This window comes from Taudactylus pleione, unplaced genomic scaffold (genome assembly GCF_031769625.1).
Source record: "Taudactylus pleione unplaced genomic scaffold, aTauple2 ptg000513l, whole genome shotgun sequence".
NCBI classification, from domain to species: Eukaryota; Metazoa; Chordata; class Amphibia; order Anura; family Myobatrachidae; genus Taudactylus; species Taudactylus pleione.
Window position 1 is genome coordinate 558,923 of NW_028284915.1, and position 24,383 is coordinate 583,305.

A 24,383-nucleotide genomic window follows, 5' to 3' on the forward strand; every position below is an offset into this window, starting at 1 on the left:
AATCATAGTAAAAATAGGTACAATATTAGGATTCAGGATTAATGGAGAAAATGCAAAAACTATTCTATTTTTGTTTTCATCCCATCTAATTGTATTCAGTGGAGGTAATTTATAAAGAACACATGTCCACAGGATCAGTTTGGGTACATCAATTTGTGCGGATTTCCACCAAAGCACCTTTGTCTCGGCAGACTGAGGACAAGAGTTGAGTGTTTCTATTAAAGCTCCTAGCAGGATGACCAGTGCATCTAGTTTTGCATATCAGTGCAGAAATAAAATGTTTGTTCTCTGCATACCTAGGACAAGATTTTACAATTTGTACCTCTGAAAAATGTCATCTTCTGAGGTTTTCCCACATTATTTTACATCCCCCGTATATATGATCAGGGTCCCTTGGAAAAGCAGTCCACATGGGTTTCTAATCTATGGGACTGTTATCTGGCCAGAGAAATTAGCTTTCCATATCTTTGCTCTGATAGTACTGTATAATACCATCTTTAGAACACTGGGCATCATGCAATACGCACTCTATAATCATGCGATTACTTCTATACCAATGCTACCAAATACATTCTTCCCTTCCTACATTCTTCTCTTCTCTCCATAATGGTAGATTTCATATTATTTAGAAATGGTCTCATAATCTTTTCCACAGTGCAACAACATTTGGTTTTGTGGGATTATTGCAGAAGTCTTTTGTCTCTGGCATCATGGTAACACTGAACTGCCTAAGGTTGTACTAAATGTAGAGGTCTAAGAACTTCCTGATGATCAATTAATGCCATGCATTTGACTAGTACGTTGTCTTCTGTAATCACAACAGACGCAATACGAGTCCTTCTTGTTACACAGGGCTTCTTTATTGTGGCTTTTATTGTTGAATAAATAACTATAAAGTATTCTGTTGTGGACTGTTTGTCAGATATTACCTTTATAAAAATTTAGGACTTGGTGGGGATTACGGGATTGCTTATTATTGATAAATAAAAGAGGTTGAATGTCTTTACATGCCTATATTTGTGTCTTTTTTAGCTATAGCACTTTGCTCTATAAAGGAAACAGATTAAAAAGTATTTATATCAGTCTTTTTAACTTTACCTAGGTAGAAAAATATCATCAAATCGTGTTGTGCACTAGATTTATAATGTACACGAACACACAGGCAAACAAATGTTAACATATTTGTAAATAATGTAAAGAGGTCAGATTTTACCAAATATTCTATCAAGGTGGGAAATTATCTTACCATCAAAAAACTTTATTTTTATTAAAGTCACAAAATACAGAACACTAAAGCATATAAATGTTGCATGGTAAGACAATAGTTCCATAAACAAAATGAAGAATACACATATTAAAGTTCATAAGATATTAATGAATAGAAAGTAATTAATGTCTAATGGAGACATAAAAGAGAATAACAAAGGACATGAACAAGCCATCTCAAATAACACATCCAATGATAAAAGCATTGGGGCTAATTTTATGTAAACTAGTCTCATACCAAAGTGTATTTTTGAAACAAAGCACAAGTTGCTTTATAATATGGGTGATAATATAGATATTGTCACACCTGAGGGTTGGTTTTGGGCCGAACGGGCAGGAGACTGAAGAGGAGATTTGAAAGGCGCGGATGAACTTACTGTATGTGGTTTGAACCAGGACCTTCTCATGTATAGATGTATAGATGTAAGGAGGTAGAGATACGGCAGTCTTTATTGAACAGCAGGTTGGAATGGCACTTAATATATAATACTGAATGAATGAGCAGTATCGGATTGGAACCTATGATACTGGATTGAGAGCTAGATTGGTTTGAGCCCGATGTTGAGAACTTGAAGGAATTGAATCTAATGTTGAAGAAATTATTAACTTGATCGGTTTGAGACCATTGTAGAAGAATTGAAGAACTTAATTGATATGAATCTGATATTAATTAATTGATTAGCTTGATCAGTTCGGACCGATGTTGATGAATTTGATAGGTTGGGACCAATGTTGATGAATTGATGAACTTGATCGATTGGGACCGATATTGATGAATTGAGGAACTGGAAGCATCAGATGAGACCGATGGTTGGAGGTATCGGCTGGAACCGATGGTTGCTGTAAGAACAAGTCTCCCTGGTAAAACCAGACTGGTGTGCAAGATGGTATAGGAGACTTGTTTTACCAGATCTAGGAACTTGATATAATGGACTGCAACCGTTCAGATACAGTGGACCTCATTCAGAGTCAGTCGTTGCGGCCGCATGGTCGTATGCCACCGATGTTCGCTAAACTGCGCATGCGTAAAGTTCGCAATGCGCGTGCGCAATCTAGCTCTTACGATCAGAAATTTCTCTCTCCTTGAACACAGCCAGGTTGTTAGTTTGAGTGACAGAATGAAACATTTGTGGGTGGTAACAGGGGAAGGTGCTTGAAAACGGGGGAGTGGAGATCCGAACGCAGGTGTGCCTAATTATGCGAACGGCATTTAATGGGAGTGCATAATTAACAAAGTAGTGTCATGGCACATGTGACATGGGAGGTTTTTACACTGACTTGATCGTAGTGCTTAAGAGAGGGTATGGTCAACCTTAAGCTCTACGACCAGCTCCGATGGTTCCCGATGCTCGCGATTAATCCTTATATCCCAGGAGATGACGTGTGTTGTGATCGAGAAGGGGGCGTTATTTAGTCTTACGGCCGCTTCTTACCCTTGGTCGTTCAGCTAACGATCTCATCTTAGGACCGCAACTTGTGATCGCTTAATTTGCATATCCGGCCCCTTTCCTCTACGACCATGCGGCCGCAACGACCGACTCTGAATGAGGTCCAGAGTACCTGGGAGTTCAGTACTGAGCTGTAACTTTAGCAAGAAGCCACAATGTACTGGCAACAGAGGTCAGTCAGGAAATTGAATTTATAGGGGAGGATCCCCATGGATTGGATGCTGCGATCAGCTGGTATGAGAGCAGCACTCTGAGTGGTGGAGGAGAGTCAACATGGCTGTGCCCATACTGTTATTCTGGAGGGAACTCTGGCGTGAAATTTGTATACCATCATGCTGGGGAGACACGCTGTGAGCAAGTGACTGCGGAGAGTCATCTCCATGCTCAGTGACAGGACACTGAGCAGACGGGGCAGGAGTAGACCTCAGCACCAGTCGAGAGTGATGTGCAGTGTGAGTGGACCTCTGTGCTATCCGGGAGTGATGCACAGTGTGAGCAGACCTCAGCACTAGCTGGACAGGCACTGGAGAGGTAAAAAGGTGGTTTTAAGTATCCAGAGCGCAACAGATATAGAACTATCCCATGTAGCAGGAAACTTCTGAGTGCTGTAGTCTTTTCTAAAGATAGTTCAACCCAGTCCATCCTACAGATAGAATAAAATTTCTGCTGAAATAATGACATAGGGGGAATCCATTGGTGCTAATTGTTGCTAATTACCCATGTTGACAAATGCTATTCAACGAAATAGTATTTTCCCCGCACGATAAATCAGGGTTTAACGCACAAAACTGCAGAATCATTTGGTTTCCCCGTACATGAAAACCCTGATGGTGCCTTTTTGTCGTGGACTTTTCCTCTGAAATCTGCGCAGAAAAATCCACAATGGGAAGATGTGGCATGGTGTTAACCCTGCTAATTGAAATGCCGGCTGCAGGTAATTAGCCACATAGTAAACTTCATGGTTAATTGGCTTCCCTTCCTAGAAGGAGGATTATTTTGTATCCAAGTCGAAAGAATACTTTTCCGTGCAGCCGCTGAGACTGGCAACAATAATTTATGAATTAGAGATGACAATCTAACTTCTAGCAGAGGTGTACCAAAAATCGTCCAGGTCAGAGAGAAATTACTCATCAAAAACATAGTAGTAAACCTCCAGACCTGAACCCAAATATGTTCAATGAAGGGGCAACTCCAAAGGCAATGAAACATATCTGCTCTCAAAAATTTAAATTTAGTATAAGTGTGTTGTGATGACAATTTTGAAACAAGGATATAGGTGTGGCTTGGCTAATGATATATAGTAAGAAACATTTCATTATGCATAGGAAAGCACTTTCTAGAAGAAGACAAGGTCTTATATAGAATTTTAGTGGATAAGGAGAGAAAATAATCTAACCATTTCACTGGACCTGTAGAGGTTTTGTCATAATCAAGAATTTGTCTCAGAAACACATAATGTAACAAAATAGCCTTGGTTCCTGGAGGGCAACTGGAAAGTAAAGAATCACAAGTAAAGAATCTGTCTTCCCAATCATGGGAAGACAGAAAACAAGTCACATGGCTTGCATAATGTTGGGCTTGAAGAAATTGCAACTGTAAAGAAGCTAAAACATTTTTTACCTGTCAAGTAGAGCTTGAAATGAGAATGGTGATTTGGTAGATGGATTTAAAAATGTATCTATACGACTCAGACCCAGTCTAAGCCATGAAGTGAATGAATAGGCCACCATGACATCTTGGAAAGATGGTGTGACGCTTAGGGATTTTGTTTCTATGGGGGAACGCACTGAAGATGGTATAGCTGTGATACTCCATGGGATACCTGGGGGTTATCACAGGAAGCACAAAAACCATAGATACAGAAGAGTACCTAAAGTATGGGACTTTTGTAGTATGCAACAATGTGCATGGATGTGTTGGCACTGTTTGTACAGCTCATAGTGTGTGATGAGATTCAAGGATGAGTTGGCACTGTTTGTATAGCACATAGCATGTGATGAGAGTCAAGGATGAGTTGGCACTGTTTGTACAGCTTGTAGTGTGTAATAAGGTACACGGAGGTGCTGGCACTGTTGGAACAGAGCATGGCGTACAATGATATACACAAAGGTATTGGCACTGTGGGTACAACGCATGGCATGCAATCAGATACATGAAGATGTTGGCACTGTGGGAACAGCTCATAGCTTGCAGTTAGAGGCTCAGATGTGTTGACACTGGGAACAGCGCGTAGCGTGCAATGAGATACCAGGAGTAGATGCAATAACCCAGGAACTCAAATTCAGACACTGAGTTCATACAGTCTACACCTATCAACAAGTCTACAGCGCAACTCCGGTGGGAATCTGATCTGCAGCATACTTTTACCCCCCTACAACGGGAAAGTATTTATACTAACTCATTTTACATATCTAGGTGCACTAACCATATAGAAATGCATTTTAAACTAATCCATCAACTCTATCTCAGTAAGTTGCACAAAATAACGTCTTCCTGCTGAAAAATTCTGCTGGGGACAAAGGGTCTCATTCAGACTCGCTCCAGGGCTCGCTACAAATGGGGTGGCTGTCGATGTTGATCGACAGCTCACCCCGTTTTGTAGGCGCGGTGGGGGGGTGGCTGGACAAACGGAGGCATTCCTGAAGGAACGCCTGCCATTTGTGGGCAGCCATACTGACATCACCAGTGATGTCAGTAGTGAGCTTCTGGCTTTATTAGAGCCGAAAGCTCACTGGGGCTTGCGGCAGACGAGACCCTACCACAAGGGTCTCGTTGCAAGCCCGATGGTCGCGACCATCACCTGGCCACTTGCAAAAGCTGTGGGTGGTCACCCACAGCTTAGCGAGCAGCCAGGAGGCCGGCTTTTAGAAAAAAAAGCGGCCGCCCTCGTTCAGAGCGAGTGCTTGCTTTTTGTGAGCGGCTCTGAATAAGGTCCAAAGTTCAAAGGAGGTACTCTTTTTCATGTTTTCTGGGATTGCCCAATTCTTCGTGGTTTTTAGATTGAGGTATTTGATTTATTGGCTAAAGTTTTTAAGATGATTGTTAATCCAAATCATCATCATCATCATCATCATCATAATTTATTTATATGGTGCCACAAGTGTTCCGCAGTGCCTTACAAAGAACATAAACAAATAGGTTGACCAGTAATTTACAGTACAATACAATACAGGATGAGGACAGGTATAATATACATTGCTACATTAGCGACCATAACACCCAGATAAGCAACAGAGCAAAGCAAGCAAGTGTTAGGTGCCTTAGTGGGGAGTAAGAAGTAGATTAAAGTAAAGTAAGGAGAAGAACAAGAGGGTAGAGGGCCCTGCTCATAAGAGCTTACATTTTAAAGGGGAGGGGCAGATAAACAGGTGTGACACAGATGGGTAGACAGAGAGGAAGCAGCATGTACGTAGCAGCAAGTTAAGACGAGAGCTGGAAGGCTTTGATGAAGTAGTGGGTTTTGAGAGCCTGTTTGAAGGATTGTAGAAAGGTGGAGAGTCTGATGGGAAGAGGGAGAGAGTTCCAAAGTTGAGGAGTAGAGCAGGCAAAATCTTGTAGGCGGGAGTGGGAGGAAGTAATCAATTGGCATGAGAGGCGGCGTGCATTTGTTGAACGAAGAGGGTGGACAGGAGAGCGAAGGGAGATGAGGTCAAAGATGTAAATGGGGAGAAATGGGTGAGGGCTTTGACCGTGAGTGTGAGAATCTTGAATTGGGTTCTGAAGGGAAGGGGAGCCAGTGGAGGGCTTGTAGGAGAGAGGAGGCAGATGCAGAGCATTTGGAGAGTAAGATGAGCCAAGCAGCAGCAATTGATGAAGCAGGATCTGATTGGAACCGATGTTGTAGAATCAATTAAATGGAATCAATGATATGGAATTGATGAATCAGGATTGGATTGGAACCGATGTTGAAGAATCAATTAAATAGAATCGATGATATAGAATTGATGAAGCAGGATCAAATTGGAACCGATGTTTGGAGACAGTCGAATTGGAACCAATATTTGGAGACAATCAGGTTGGAACTGATGATTGGGACAGTAAGGTTGGAACTGATGTTAGTGTATTAAGAACTGGATCAGTTTGAGGCCAATGTTGAGACCGATGTTGATGAATTTTAGAACTGGATCGGTTTGAGACCAATGTTGATGAATTGAAGTACTGGATCGGTTTGAGACCGATGATAATGAATTGGATCGGTTTGAGGGCATGATTCAGCATGAATTGCTATTCTGCTTATACACACGCAATGCAGTGGCTAATATAAGCGGTGAAATATAAATGTTTGTTTTCGCATTGTGATCACAGCCTAACATAATCACACTCACTTCCCCTTACTCACATCCGTATACTTGGGCAATATAGTGAAACAATCGGTAACATCAAGTAACATTGGACCCATGCACACAGTTAAGGCAGGTCAGAATTCACTCAGGAATTGCTTACTTCTGCGCACTCTATTAGGCCTCAGACTGCACATGGTATTGCAGTGGATCATTTATGCATGCCCATGCAACTGCATTGAAACGCACTCACATGCCTGCGTTCACCCGACCACCCCCTGTCAACGCCAACAAATGGCTCTTCCTGTCAATTACTTTGAAATGGGTCTGTGTAGTCTCTGTGATCGCACTCCCGATCGCAGTGGCTAGTTCGCGCATGCACACTGCAATGCATACGCATTCACAGAGCGCAACAATCGGCCGATTGCATGCATATAAGCAACTGTGATCCTAGCTGAATCAGGCCCTGAGACCGATGATGATGGAGAGGAGAGAGAAGTGAGTTGGGGAGACCAGATAGGAGGAGGTTAGAGTAGACCAATCTGGAGATGACCAGTGAGTGTATGAGGGTTTTAGTGGCATCCTGGGTGAGAAAGGGTCTAATCTTGGAAATATTTTTAAGATGGAAACAAGACTGCAAGAGATTCTGGATATGTGGTTTGAAGGAGGGGGAGGAGTCCAGGATAAATCCAAGACAGCACACTTTGGGGCTAGAGGAGATAGTTGTGCCATCAAGTGATAAAGAAATGGTGGGAAGTGCAGTTATGTTGGAGGGTGGGAAAATGATAAGCTCAGTTTTAGAAATATTATGTTTAAGAAATCGCTGGAACATCCAGGAAGAGATAGCAGAGAGACAGTTGGAGATACGAGTGAGGAGAGAGGGGGAGAGGTCAGTGGTGGAAACATAGATCTGAGTATCATCAGCATACAGATGAGTGAGGACCCAGGTAACGGCCCGGTGTAGTTGATTCCCTTCATGAAAGCAACAGAGTACTTAGCTGGTATGAGGAAGCAACAATAGACCATTAAGCATGTTCAGTTTCGTGATCTCTGTTGGGGTTAAATGAGTTTCTTGAAGAATAGCCACATTTACATCACTTTTATTTACATATAAAAGGATGTTATACTTTTTCACCTGGGATTAATCCCACCGACGTTCCAAGTGCCTATCTGTAAATATGGTATTTCTTGCAAGGAGCGTAAAATAGAAAGAAAGATATGACATCAGACTTGACCTCTGTGTTCCTTTTAGAAATAGATATAATGGAGTGAGAGAGGAAATAAAATGGGGAACGGGAAGGACAAAATGGAGGGGAAAGAAACAAGCATGGGAAGAAGATCGACATATGAAAACAAGCATAAATGCTTGTAAAATGACTTCCAAATGGACTGAAAATAATAATAAACACGCAAAATAAAGCATGTAACATCAACACTGATAATCCGTCCTCCAACCAGAAAGAGAACTTAGGGCCTGATTCAGACCCACTCGCGAGCGGCTGTACGCTCGCAAGTGGGTCGATGGTCTGCACTGAGCATGCGCACGACGGAGGGAGCTCCGTCGTGCGCATGCGCCAGACACGACGAGCGAAGGACTTTCCTTCGCTCGTTGTGTCCGATCAAAGGGGGCGTGCTGTCAATGTTGATTGACAGCACGCCCCCTTTGGTGGGCGTGCCTCCCTGACGGGGGCGTTCCCACGGGAACGCCTCCCGTCAGAAGCCGGCCCACTGACATCACTAGTGATGTCAGTGGGAGTGATTTTGGCTCTGATAGAGCCAAAATCACTCCGGAGCTTGCGGTTGAAAACCTCAACCGCAGGCTCCGGCTCGCAATTTCGATGGTCGCGATGGTCACGACCATCGCGGCCATCAAAATGCACGCTCGTATAGCCTGTGGGTGGTGACCCACAGCTATACGAGCGTCCAGGAGGACGCTCCATGAAAAAGGAGCCCGGCCCTCATGCAGAGCGTGCGCTCTGCTCAGAGCGTACGGCTCTGAATGAGGGCCTTAAGTCCAATCAGGTCCCGGAGCCTGCATGACCATAGATAGATGCAAGATAAGCAATATACAATATGTGGGTGGTGGAGCCGTAAACCCTCGTCAGAGGAGGCAACGCAGAGAAAGAAGCAAAGAGTAATCCTCAGCCAGGAACTGGGTCACTAATATCGGCAGCTTGAGCTTGGGACAATTCCCAGAGAAAGACAGTAGCGTCAGCTGGGTTCAAAAAGTCCTTATAAGTGTTCCATCATAAATGCGCAGTCTAGCAGGATACAGCACCCCAAATTTCTGACCTTCAGAAACAAACTGGGAACAAATAGAGGAAAACGATTTTCGGGCCCTTGTCAGTTCTACGGAATAGTTCTGAAATATTTGGAACTTGTGTCCTTCCCATATAAGTGATTTCACGCGAAATGAGGCAGACAAATTTCCATCTTATGGAGATAATTCATACAGCGGAATAAAGTGACCCATGTCCATGGTCTGTTTGGAGCTGGAGTGGGGCACACTCTATGTACCCTCTTGATCACTAAGGGGTCTATTTACTAAGCAGTGTTAGGAGAGAAAGTAAAAAGTGATAAGAAAGTGATAAGGTGCCAGCCAATCAGCTCCCAAGTGCCATCTCACAGGCTGTGTTTGAAAAATGACAGTTGGGAGCAATTCAAGTAATTTCAATGACTGTTTCCCTTATGAGCCTGTGAGACACATGATCGATCTTACGACAGATCCTGTGGTAAGAAAAACAACTGCCAGGACTGCCAGGGAGCTCCAAGGTATCGTAGGGAAATTGTATGATGAACCTGATCTTATGCTGGTCGTGTAGGTGTGTGGCCAGCATTACCCTCCCCCAAAGGGGTGCCTAGACCTAATCTCCACCCCCCCAAACCTAACTCCAACCTCGCTAGAATTCGTAAACGTAACCCTCCCCCCCTGCGGCTAACGCTAAGGGCGCCCCAGACTTACCTTCATTTGGGCTGGCGTCCTCGGCGTTCCGGCATTGGGATTAACATAGGCGTCAGTATTTCACCGTCTATGTTAAATCCTTTACGGGGATTCTGCTGTCGGGATGCGACCGCTGGTCTCATAACTACATCCTGGTATTATATTATGGCTTACATACACATACTGAGTGTGGAGTTTCCTTTCAGTGACCTTACTAAGCAAATCATTGCAGATAATTTACCTAATATCTGCACACATTATAGAATTTTTTTACCAATTACAGGTGCATGAAAAATAACTATATATCAGCATTTTTGTCACATATATTACATGGCTTTAATAAGTGAATGTAACAAAATAATTAATCAATGTATGTTGTGAAATACACACCTTATTATAGTCATAACAAAATATTGTGATAATCTGTACATATTGAGATTAACTATCAGCTGAATATATTATATTATAATCAGATATAATTTCAGATAATTGTGTCTATTTTTGAACAGATTAAACGTATTATATAAAAGTAAAATTTTATATATATCTTTTCAAAGTGTTTCCCACAAAGAGTTTTTCTGTTTATATTTATGTTCTCTAACTGGTATGAGGACTCTGAAAACACTGCAGATGGAAATGTGGGTATAGATGTACTGTTGTTGAGAAGTCCAAACAGTGGTAGTTGAAACAACACTGCTCGCAAACTATACTGAAAAGTATAGTTTTGAAGAAGGAGCGTCTATGAAAACACAACTGCTACTCAGGCACTGGAATTGTGTACTGAGCAGGTTTTTATAGTGGCTGGATCATGGGAAATTCCCTGCATGAGACAACAGTGCTGGAGGTTATTGATATCACCTGCAAGAGTGTTTTGAAATCTCTAGCCTGAGGCTGGACCCAGCTGGGTTCTGTTAAGGATTCTAATTGAGAAGTTCAGCAATTAGTAACCTGCTAAGTTTTGGAGGCAGGCCATTGATATCTAATGTCGGGTACACACTAGACGATATGTCATTTATTCCCGCAGATCGGGCCGACATATTGGGAACATCGTTTAGAGTGTACCCATTATGCACGCCCCCACTGGCCAACATGCACGTATGATGGAATGACCCAACTCTTGACGCCAGCAAGGTCAATGGTGCCAGTGAACGACATATCGGGTGGGCTGTCGGTCACCGGATTGTGCAGTGTGTACCAACTGCCCAATATAATCGTTCATTGACACCATAGGCCATCGCATCAGGCGGGCAGTAAGTATGTACCCACCTTAAGACTACTGGTACTGACAGATGGGTCATTTAATAAGGGGAGGGGAGAGAGGATTTAACTGGTGCCTCCATCTTAGAATGTGCAAAGTTTTATGTATTGACATAATAAAGAAATTATCAGCAATATTTGGAGAAACTTCACAATTATGAAATATAAAGAAATGCAGTAAGCTGCGTCCAAGTCGCAGGCTGGGATCACCATTGCAACCATTGGTCACAATGGTGGACTGAGTAAGCCTCATGGACGCAGCTCCTGGCCTTGCTACTCCCAGAAAATGGGGCAGACACACCCCTGTTTCAAGGAACGCCAGCATCCCCACCCCTACACCACCCCAATCAGACAGAGTCATAGAAGGGGCTGCGTGAGATCATGCAGGACCCATTCTGCACATCCGCAGAATGGGTCCTGTGCATGAGCAGATTCCTGATAATCGGGAATATGCGTTTAGCATTGCACTTGCAATACTGAATTAACCCAAAAGTCACAGTGCTGAGGACCTTTCAAAATGTAATAAAGTATGAAGTGATTCTGCACAAGATTGAACTACTTAAAACACTGTTAATCTAATGAGCCAACTTGTTGGTGTAATAACTGGACTGTAATGTCAGAAATGAAATAGTGTGGATGGCGGTGCTCCCTGGAATAAAGTATGTAATATTTAAAAGTAAATGTATTTTAGTTTTCGAACCTAAAACAAAAAAAAGAATAATATTCCTTTTTGGGGGCACTCTTAAATGAATAATTAGTACGAGATTCAGATAATTTGAGATATGATAAGTATTACCTTTTATTAATATTAACTAAAATAATAGGGTATTTGGACTCAGCGAGTCCACCCTTACAAAGTGAAAGATGGTACAGGTCTAAATATTTAAAGACGGACCAAACACAATATAGCATAAATCAAGGGAGGCAATCGGGAAGGCGACTGCCTATATCCCAGCAAGGGTGAAATGCCGGGCATCTAGATGTAGCCCGCATTTCCCCAACGCCGGGAGACCGGCGCCCAGCATCCTGATCGAGCGGACAGCCGCGGGGGGGGAGGGTTAGGTTTAGGGCTCCCGGGGGGGACTTAGGGTTAGGCACCCCCCCGGGAGGGTTAGGGTTAGGTTAGGGGGAGGGAGGGTTAGGCACCCCCGGGGGGGACTTAGGGTTAGGCACCCCCCCAGGGGACTTAGGTTTAGGCAGCGGGGAAGGGGGTGGTTAGGGTTAGGCAGTTAGAGGGGGGATTAGGGTTAGGCACTTGGGGGGGAGGTTAGGGTTAGGCACCCCTAAGGAGGGTTAGGGTTAGGGGGGTTAGGTTAGGTTAGTGGATACTTACCTATCCACGATCGGGATTTCCAGCACTGTCGGGCTTCCGCTGCGTCGCACTCTACTCCTGTCGGGCTGCTGCTGACGGGAATCGAACCGCCGGCCGCAATTCCTAAATCAATCTCCAGCAAGTGATATATGTGTGCATCTATTATACATTCATATATAGCCACCAGCAAAAGAAAATATTTTTTGCTTATAGAATATATATTGTTAACAGCGAAATAGATACTGCTATCAAGAAAAAAAATTGGTTGACAACTCTGCCTTTTCCTCTATGCATATATGTATTAATCTCATGTGGTTTACATCTACTTGTACATATAGTAAAATTGCTATATCAAGCAGTAAACTGTGTATCATATAGATTGCCTAGTTCAGCAAAGGAAAAATAGGACATTATACAACAGTATTACATATCACATCAATGCTCAATTCTACCTGTGTTTCTCAATGAATACTCAGTCTCAGAGTCAGATACATGGGGAACTTAACGAGATATTCCTGAGACGATGAAAAACCCCTAATGGTTGAATAAAAATGCTCAGATAAAAAACGCTGTGTGAGTGTCAATATAGGAGAGATACATAGATGTAAAGTACAGCACAAAGTTGTCTCTATACCTTCTGCTTTCTGGTGTCTTTCTGGAGAGGACGCTGGATGAGAGAGGGACAGAGGCCCTCATTCAGAAGCAGTCGTTAGATGCAAGCGGTCGCACTGAATCAGGGTGGCCGCTTGCATCCTGAATGGCTGCCTCCTTGTCGATCGTTAAGCTGTGGGTTACCACCCACAGCTTAACGACCGACCAGGTTGATGGTCGCTATGGTGATCACCATCGCGACCATCGGGGCTTACGACCAGACCCTAAGGTTGGGTCTGGGCACTCGTAAGCCCCAGGGAGCTTCCTGCTCTAAAAGAGCAGGAAGCTGCCCACTGACATCACTGCTAATGTCAGTGCGGCCGCCCACAAAACGGCAAGTGTTCCTTAAGGAACACCTCCATTTTGCAAACCACCACCCCGGCCCGCCTACCAAATGGGGCAAGCTGTCAATCAACATCGACAGCGGCCCCTTTGGTAACGAGCTCCGGAGCAACAGAGTTTCTCTGTCGCTCCGGGGCTCGCGCACGCGCAGTGCGGCCGCTGCGCGTGCGCAGCCCTAACCAACAAGTCGGTTACAAGTGCATCGGCGCTCACGACCAACTCTGAATTAGGTCCAGAGAGCTGTGCTGATAGAAACAACAGGACATAGTGTGCAGTTTCTCCCATGCCAGGAGTTAGATGGTCCCTGGTATCATGAAGACATAGAAGAGACCAAATGCACTGTAGGAGGGCTGCCCACATGGAGGAGAAAGATACCTGAGAGGTGAGTGCAGGGTGATATATCCTATTGTTGTGGGTGGCATTGCTGCAGGACGCGAGTTTTGCCTCGTGGGCTTGTTCAAAATTGACTCTTAAGCCAGATTGGACACCAATCTCAGCAATTGAAGACATTAATGGGGTAAGGATGTCATAATCCTGACTAAATTTTCCCATATTCTCCTGTTTTACCTCTGCAGTGTTTGTTCCAGCTAGCACTGAGTCCACTCGCGCTGAGACCGCACATCACTCCTAGTTGACGCAGAGGTCCGCCTGGACTGCACATCGCATCCAGCTGGCTGTGAGGTCTGGGCCTGATTCAGAGCCGAACGCTATTTGCGGACGGTCGTTCTGAAAAAGGGACCGGATATTTAAATTAAGTGCTCGCTCTTTGCGGTCTGTTGATGCCTCTATGTCTGAACGAGCGAACAAAACATGCGGTTGCTATTTTGAAAAAAACGCCCCCTGGCCGCTCGCATCATACATCATCTCCGCTATTTATTAGATTAATCAAGTACATCGAACGGCGTCTGAACTGCTCGCTATTCTTGTGGTAGCATTTTCCTACCGCAATCATGCGAGCAGTTCAGGCTAAAAGACAACCAAGTGACGTGGTCGATAACGCTGCTTTGTTAATTATGCACGCCCTTAAAATGCCCGTTTTGACCGTTTGGCACGCCTGCGTTCGGATCTCCACTCCCCATTTACAAGCACCTTCCCCTGTTACCACCCACAAACGCCTCATCCTGTCACTCAAATTAGCAGGCATTCGCTATTTTGCGAGCACACAATTTCTGACCGCACTGACTGGTTTGCGCATACGTACTAAATCCCATACGCATGCGCAGATGTGCGACCATCGCTCGGAACGAACGAGCGGCCGCTTACGAGCGGCTCTGAATCAGGCCCTCTGTCCACACTGTTCCTGCTCTGTGCTCTAAGGGTGTTTACTCAACATGCTAGCATTCAGGTTGCACACCAAAGTTCCCTCCAAAACTCAGTATGGGTGCAGCCATGTTGGATTCGGTCACCTGACTCTCCTCTACTGCTCAGAGTGCTGATCGCAGCATCCAATTCCTGGGGATCCACCCCTATAAATTAGGGGTGAGCGGGTTCGGATTTCTGAAATCCGAACCCCCCCGAGCCCCCCCGATCCGAGTCCGATCCGAGTCAGGCTCGACTTTTCCCGCCTGACTCGGATCTGAAATCGAGGCAAAACGTCATCATCCCGCCTTCCGAGTCTCGCGGGTTTTGGATCCTATACTAAGGTACCCGCGTCGGCGCCATTTTCTCACTCGGCTGTGGACAGTGAAGAGGGAGGGTGGGAGTTAGGGCTGTGTAGTGTAGTGTAGTGTAGTGCTGCTGTTGTCCACTACTTCAAAGTCCATAGGGGCTGGCTGTGTTGTGCTGTGCTGCTGTTGTTAATAGGGGCTGTGTCCACTACTTCAAAGTCCATAGGGGCTGGCTGGACTGTGTTGTGCAGTCAGTTCTCCATAGGGGCTGTGTCCACTCCAAAGTCCTGTGCAGTGTCCCAGTCCTAAAGGAGTGCTGTAGTGTTGTCCAGGGGGTGCTCTGTCCATCAGGGGTGCTCCCCCCAAGTGCTAAAAAAATAATATATTTTCTGTGTTTGTGAATTGTGTGCGCAGTAGCCGCACGTGCATCAACAAAGTAGTGCCAAGCGTGCGCCTGTGTCATAAGTAAAGGGCCGGCTGGCTTGACCGTTAAAGGGTGCTGTAACCCCCGAAAGTACACTCCAGTCCAAACCAAAAAAAAAATATTTTCTGTGTTTGTGAATTGTGTGCGCAGTAGCCGCACGTGCATCAACAAAGTAGTGCCAAGCGTGCGCCTGTGTCATAAGTAAAGGGCCGGCTGGCTTGACCGTTAAGGGTGCTGTAACCCCCGAAAGTACACTCCAGTCCAAACCAAAAAAAAAATTATTTTCTGTGTTTGTGAATTGTGTGCGCAGTAGCCGCACGTGCATCAACAAAGTAGTGCCAAGCGTGCGCCTGTGTCATAAGTAAAGGGCCGGCTGGCTTGACCGTTAAGGGTGCTGTAACCCCCGAAAGTACACTCCAGTCCAAACCAAAAAAAAAATTATTTTCTGTGTTTGTGAATTGTGTGCGCAGTAGCCGCACGTGCATCAACAAAGTAGTGCCAAGCGTGCACCTGTGTCATAAGTAAAGGGCCGGCTGGCTTGACCGTTAAGGGTGCTGTAACCCCCGAATGTACACTCCAGTCCAAACCAAAAAAAAAATAATTTTCTGTGTTTGTGAATTGTGTGCGCAGTAGCCACACGTGCATCAACAAAGTAGTGCCAAGCGTGCGCCTGTGTCATAAGTAAAGGGCCGGCTGGCTTGACCGTTAAAGGGTGCTGTAACCCCCAAAGTACACTCCAGTCCAAACCAAAAAAAAAATTATTTTCTGTGTTTGTGAATTGTGTGCGCAGTAGCCGCACGTGCATCAACAAAGTAGTGCCAAGCGTGCGCCTGTGTCATAAGTAAAGGGCCGGCTGGCTTGACCGTTAAAGGGTGCTGTAACCCCCGAAAGTACACTCCAGTCCAAACCAAAAAAAAATTATTTTCTGTGTTTGTGAATTGTGTGCGCAGTAGCCGCACGTGCATCAACAAAGTAGTGCCAAGCGTGCGCCTGTGTCATAAGTAAAGGGCCGGCTGGCTTGACCGTTAAGGGTGCTGTAACCCCCGAAAGTACACTCCAGTCCAAACCAAAAAAAAAATTATTTTCTGTGTTTGTGATTGTGTGCGCAGTAGCCGCACGTGCATCAACAAAGTAGTGCCAAGCGTGCGCCTATGTCATAAGTAAAGGGCCGGCTGGCTTGACCGCTAAGGGTGCTGTAATCCCCAAAAGTACACTCCAGTCCAAACCAAAAAAAAAATTATTTTCTGTGTTTGTGAATTGTGTGCGCAGTAGCCGCACGTGCATCAACAAAGTAGTGCCAAGCGTGCGCCTGTGTCATAAGTAAAGGGCCAGCTGGCTTGACCGTTAAAGGGTGCTGTAACCCCCAAAGTACACTCCAGTCCAAACCAAAAAAAAAATAATTTTCTGTGTTTGTGAATTGTGTGCGCAGTAGCCGCACGTGCATCAACAAAGTAGTGCCAAGCGTGCGCCTGTGTCATAAGTAAAGGGCCGGCTGGCTTGACCGTTAAAGGGTGCTGTAACCCCCGAAAGTACACTCCAGTCCAAACCAAAAAAAAATTATTTTCTGTGTTTGTGAATTGTGTGCGCAGTAGCCGCACGTGCATCAACAAAGTAGTGCCAAGCGTGCGCCTGTGTCATAAGTAAAGGGCCGGCTGGCTTGACCGTTAAAGGGTGCTGTAACCCCCGAAAGTACACTCCAGACTCCAAACCAAAAAAAAATTATTTTCTGTGTTTGTGAATTGTGTGCGCAGTAGCCGCACGTGCATCAACAAAGTAGTGCCAAGCGTGTGCCTGTGTCATAAGTAAAGGGCCGGCTGGCTTGACCGTTAAAGGGTGCTGTAACCCCCGAAAGTACACTCCAGTCCAAACCAAAAAAAAATTATTTTCTGTGTTTGTGAATTGTGTGCGCAGTAGCCGCACGTGCATCAACAAAGAAGTGCCAAGCGTGCGCCTGTGTCATAAGTAAAGGGCCGGCTGGCTTGACCGTTAAAGGGTGCTGTAACCCCCGAAAGTACACTCCAGTCCAAACCCAAAAAAAATTATTTTCTGTGTTTGTGAATTGTGTGCGCAGTAGCCGCACGTGCATCAACAAAGTAGTGCCAAGCGTGCGCCTGTGTCATAAGTAAAGGGCCGGCTGGCTTGACCGTTAAAGGGTGCTGTAACCCACAAAGTACACTCCAGTCCAAACCAAAAAAAAAATTATTTTCTGTGTTTAGCCGCACGTATATATCAAATCGATATAACATAAATGGAGGACCAAACTTTCTCCGATAAAAATAAAATAGAGAAAGATCAAGAACCACTTCCTCCTAGTGCTGAAGCTGCTGCCACTAGTCATGACATAGACGATAACATGCCATCAACGTCGTCTGCCAAGGCCGATGCCCAATGTCATAGTAGAGGGCACATACAATCCCAAATGGCAAAGTTCAGGAAAATGACCTTGAAAAAGACATTTAAATCAGCTGAAGAGAAACGTAAACTGGCCAATATGCCATTTACGACACGGAGTGGCAAGGAACGGCTAAGGTCGATCCCTAGTATGTTCATGACTAGTGGTTCAGCTTCACATGACGATGGAAGCCCTCCTCCCACTAAAAAAATCAAAAGAGTTAAGCTGGCAAAAGCACAGCGAAGAACTGTGCTTTCTAAGAAGATATCACAAATCCCCAAGGAGAGTCCAAGTGTGGTGGTGGTTGCGATGCCTGACCTTCCCAGCACTGGACGGGAAGAGGTGGCTCTTTCCACCATTTGCATGCCCCCTGCAAGTGCTGAAAGGAGCACCCACAGTCCACTTGCTGATATGCAAATTGAAGATGTCACTGTTGAAGTACAACAGGATGAGGATACTGGTGTAGCTGGCGCTGAGGAGGAAGTTGGCGAGGAGGATTCTGATGGTGATGTGGTTTGTTTAAATCAGGCTCCGGGGGAGACAGTTGTTGTCCGTGGGATGAAAAAGCCCATCACGGTCATGCCTGGGCAGAAGACCAAACATTCCACCTCTTTGGTCTGGCAATATTTCTATCCAAATCCGGACAACAACTGTCTTGCCATATGTACCATATGTAAAGGTGAAATAAGTAGGGGTAGGGACGTCAACCACCTAGGAACATCCTCCCTTATACGGCACCTGCAGCGCATTCATAAAAAGTTACTGTCAAGTTCAGAAACTTTGGCTAAGACCGTAAGCAGTCCAGGGACACCTAAATCCCGTTGTCCTGTTGTATCCAAGCGCCTGCAAACCACACCGTCAACTCCCTCCTCGTCAATTTCCTCCTTAGTCAGGATCGGAAGTAGTCCTGCAGGCCATGTCATTGGCATGACTGACTCTCCTATCCGGGATTCCTCTGGAGGATCCTGCATTGCTACGCCTACTGCTGCCGCTGCTGCTGTTGCTGCTGCTGGGAGTCGTTCATCATCCCAGAGAGGAAGTAGGAACACCACTACTTTTACTAAACAATTGACCCTCCAACAGTCCTTAGCGAGGAGGATGAAGTACGACAGCAGTCATCCTGAAGCAAAACGTATAACTGAGGCCTTGACTGCTATGTTGGTGTTAGACGTGCGTCCGGTATCCGCCATTAGTGCAGTGGGATTTAGACAATTGATGGAGGTAGTGTGTCCCCGGTTCCAAATCCCGTCTAGATTCCACTTCACTAGGCAGGCGATACCGAGACTGTACAGAAACGTCAGAAAAAGTGTCCTCAGTGTCCTGAAAAATGCCGTTGTACACAATGTCCACTTAACCACGGACATGTGGACAAGTGGAACAGGGCAGACTAAGGACTATATGACTGTGACAGCCCACTGGGTAGATGTATCACCTTACGCAGCAACAGCAGCAGCGTCACCAGTAGCAGCATCTCAGAAACGCCAGCTCGTTACAAGGCAGGCTACGCTGTGTATCACCGGTTTCAGTAAGAGGCACACCGCCGACAACCTCTTAGAGAAACTGAGGGAAATCATCGCCCAGTGGCTTACCCCACCTAGACTCTCCTGGGGATTTGTGATATCTGACAACGCCACCAATATTGTGCGGGCATTACATCTGGGCAAATTCCAGCACGTCCCATGTTTTGCTCACACAATAAACTTGGTGGTGCAGAATTTTCTGAAAAGCGACAGGGGCGTGCAGGAGACGCTTTGGGTGGCCCGAAAAATTTCTGGCCACTTTCGCCATTCAGCGACTGCGTGCCGAAGACTGGAGCGCCAGCAAACACTCTTGAACCTGCGCCGCCATCACCTGAAGCAAGAGGTTGTGACGCGGTGGAACTCAACCCTCTATATGCTTCAGAGGATGGAGGAGCAGCAAAAGGCCATACAAGCCTATACATCCACCTATGACATAGGCAAAGGAGGGGGTATGCACCTGACTCAAGCGCAGTGGAGAATGATTTCCGTGTTGTGCAAGGTTCTCCAGCCCTTCGAACTTGCCACACGTGAAGTCAGTTCAGACACAGCCAGCTTGAGTCAGGTCATTCCCCTCATCAGGCTTTTGCAGAAGCAGCTGGAGAAAGTGAAGGAGGAGCTAAGACGGAGCGATTCCGCTCGGCATGTGGGACTTATGGATGAAGCCCTTCATTCGCTTTGCCAGGATTCCAGGGTGGTCAATCTGTTGAAATCAGACCACTACATTTTGGCCACCGTGCTTGATCCTAGGTTTAAAGCCTATGTGGTGTCTCTCTTTCCGGCCGACACAAGCCTGCAGAGGTGCAAAGACCACGTGACACGTCAACGGCTCCTTCTTCATTTTCTCCCGCAACTGGGGCTGCCAGGAAAAAACTTAGGTATCCTAAGCAACCCGCTGGCGGTGATGCAGGGCAGGCAGGACCAAGTTTGGACATCTGGTCCGGACTGAAGGACCTGGCAACAATTTCTGACATGTCTACTGTCACTGCATATGATACTGTCACCATTGACAGAATGGTGGAGGATTACATCGGTGACAGCATCCAAGTAGGCATGTCAGACAGTCCATACCTGTACTGGCAGGAAAAAGAGGCAATTTGGAGGCCCCTGTACAAGCTGGCTCTATTTTACCTGAGTTGCCCCCCCTGCAGTGTGTACTCCGAAAGAGTGTTTAGTGCAGCCGGGAACCTTGTCAGCGAAAGGCGTAGGAGGTTGCTTCCACAGAATGTGGAGAAGATGATGTTCATCAAAATGAATTATCAGCTCTTCCAGGAGAGACCAGCCTCCAGAAGGTACAGAGGGACCTGTGGTGGTGGATTCAAGTGGGGACGAGTTAATACTTTGTGAGGATGAGGATGTACACACTGAAGAGGGTGAGGAATCGGTGGATGAGGAGGATGAGGATGACATCTTGCCTCCGTAGAGCCAGTTTGTGCAGGGACACATTAATTGCCAGCTTGTTTTGTGGGGGCCCAAACGAACCAATCATTTCAGCCACAGTTGTGTGGCAGACCCTGGCGCTGAAATGATTGATTTGTTAAAGTGTGCATGTCCTGTTTATACAACATAAGGGTGGGTGGGAGGGCCCAAGGACAATTCCATCTTGCACTTCTTTTTTTTCTTTGCATTATGTACAGTTTGGGGCCTAGTTTTTCTAACTGCCATCCTGTCTGCCACTGCAGTGTCACTCCTAGATGGGTCACGTGTTTGTGCCGCCCACTCATGTCGCTTAGCATAGTCATCCAGCTACCTCGGTGCAACCTTTTGGACATGAAAACACTATTGTGAGGTGTGAGGTGTTCAGAATAGACTGGAAATGAGTGGAAATTAAGGTTATTGAGGTTAATAATAGCATAGGAGCAGAGAAACCAACAAATTCTGTGATTTTAGCTGTTTTTATGCTTTTTAAAAAAAAAATACAGATCCAAAACACAAAACCCAGAACCCAAAACACGGAAGGGTGGTTTTGGCAAAACCAATCCAGATCCAAAACACGAAGAAAGATCCAGATCCAAAACCAAAACACAAAACACGAAAAGTGGCCGGTGCACACCCCTACTATAAATTCCATTTCCTGACTGGCCTCCATTGCCAGTACAACATCGTTTTTGCTTAAGTTACAGCTCTGTGCTGAGCTCCCAGGTACTTTGTATCTGAGGTTTCCCAGTCCGTTATATTCCAGTTCCAAGTCTGGTTATCAAGTCTCCAATTCCATCTATTCGGCCCAGCCGATATCTCCAATCATTGGTCCCAGCCAATATCTCCAATCATTGGTCCCAGTCGATATCTCCAAAAATCGGCCTCAAACTAATCCAGTACTTCAATTTATCATCATCAGTCTCAAACTGATCCAGTACTTCAATTCATCATCATCGGTTTCAGGGCCTGATTCAGCTAGGATCGCAGCTGCTTATATGCATGCATTCGGCCGATTGTTGCGCTCTGCGCATGCGTATGCATTGCAGTGTGCGGCACGAACCAGCCACTGCGATTGGGAGTGCAATCACAGAGACTACACAGACCCATGTCAACGTAATTGACAGGAAGAGCCGTTGCGGGTGGTGACGGGGGTTGGTCGGGTGAACGCAGGCATGCCAGTGCGTTTCAATGCTGTTGCATGGGCATGCATAAATGATCCACTGTGATACCATATGCAGTCTGAGGCCTCATAGAGTGCGCAGAAGTAAGCAATTCCTGAGTGAGGTATGACCTGCCTTAACTGTGCGTATGGGTCCGATGTTACTTGATGTTACCGATTGTTTCGCTATATTGCCCAAGTATACGGATGTAAGTAAGGGGAAGTGGGTGTCCTTATGTTAGGCTGTGATCACAATGCGAATACAAACATATATATTTCACCGCTGATATTAGCCACTGCATTGCGTGTGTATAAGCAGAATAGCAATTCATGCTGAATCATGCCCTCAAAACGATCCAGTACTCCAATTCATTATCATCGGTCTCAAACCGATCCAGTACTTCAATTCATCAAGATTGGTCTCAAACCGATCCAGTTCTAAAATTCATCAACATCGGTCTCAAACCGATCCAGTTCTTCAAGTCATCAATATTGGTCTCAAACTGATCCAGTTCTTTAATACACTAACATCAGTTCCAACCTTACTGTCTCCAATCATCAGTTCCAACCTAATTGTCTCCAAATATCGGTTCCAATTCCACTGTCTCCAAACATCGGGTTCAATTTGATCCTGCTTCATCAATTTTATATCATTGATTCCATTTAATTGATTCTACAACATCGGTTCAAATCAGATCCTGCTTCATCAATTCCATATAATCGATTCTACTACATCGGTTTCTATCCAATTCTACCACTACAGTTCCAATTCAATTTCCAGTCTAATAAAGTTGTTTCCTACAGTACTCGCCTTCAGACTTATCACCTCAGCAGTTTCATAGCCTCCTAACTTCCCTCCTTCCACTTCGGCCTCCCCCGCCTGTTCCAACCAACTCTTAGACGGGACAAGTAGACTTCAGAATTAAAGATATACATTATATAAAAATATCCTCAGCAAAGCAGATATTCTCACCTCTTAGAATTAACACAAAGAGCCTGATTCAGACCCACTCGCGAGCGGCTGTCCGCTCGCAAGTGGGTCGATGTTATGGACTGAGCATGCGCACGACGGAGGGAGCTCCGTCGTGCGCATGCGCCAGACGCGACGAGCGAAGGAAAGTCCTTCGCTCGTTGTGTCCGATCAAAGGGGGCGTGCTGTCAATGTTGATTGACAGCACGCCCCCTTTGGTGGGCGTGCCGGGGCGTGCCTCCCTGACGGGGGCGTTCCCACGGGAACGCCTCCCGTCAGAAGCCGGCCCACTGACATCACTAGTGATGTCAGTGGGAGTCACTGACATCACTAGTGATGTCAGTGGGAGTGATTTTGGCTCTGATAGAGCCAAAATCACTCCGGAGCTTGCGGTTGAAAACCTCAACCGCAGGCTCCGGCTCGCAAATTCGATGGTCGCGATGGTCTCGACCATCGCGACCATCACAATGCACGCTCGTATAGCCTGTGGGTGGTGACCCACAGCTATACGAGCGTCCAGGAGGACGCTCCATGAAAATGGAGGCCGGCCCTCATTCAGAGCGTGCGCTCTGCTCAGAGCGTACGGCTCTGAATGAGGGCCTAATTTCCTTGAGAAGAGACCAGTGTTTGAGTAAACAAAGCATTGAGTCAAGTATCAAACTTAATAACAGTGGGGAAAGCGGACACCCCTGCTTTGTGCTTTGGGACATAGAAACTTAGGGGTCTATTTACTAAGCAATGTTAGGAGACAGAGTGAAAAGTGATAAGAAAGTGATAAGGTGCCAGCCAGTCAGCTCCCAACTGTTAATTTTCAAACACAGCCTGTGAGATGGCAGTTAAGAGCTGATTGTCTGGCACCTTATCACTTTTCACTCTTTCTCCTAACACTGCTTAGTAAATAGACCCCTTAGTCACTTACAAGGTAATTGACTAATTATGAGGTGGAAGGTTTGGTAGAAATAAAATGAACAAGACAAATTAAAATTTTACAAAATTCTCTATATTGAAGTAGAGCATACACATGCAGTATATGACCAGGAGAGCATATAAAACTTCATACTTGCATTCAAGCTAAGCAACATGAGAGTTTAAAGAAGAGGCTGTAATTTCCACTATTGCTGAATGAATGCCCAAACAAGTGATAGCCCATGGCGACGTCAAACTGGTGGTTCTTCAGTAACAAAGATACTGAAGCGCAACGGAATTTACTACGCTATATAAGAAACTGTTAATAAATAAATAAAATATACGAGATTACAGCCAATGGGCCATTATCTTAATAAGCAATTTACAATCTAGGTTCAAGAGCCTTGTAGGATGGTAAGATGACATCAGTAGGGGATCCTTATTATGCTTCAAAATGAGAGTTGTATAGGCTTGATTGAACCATGACTAGGA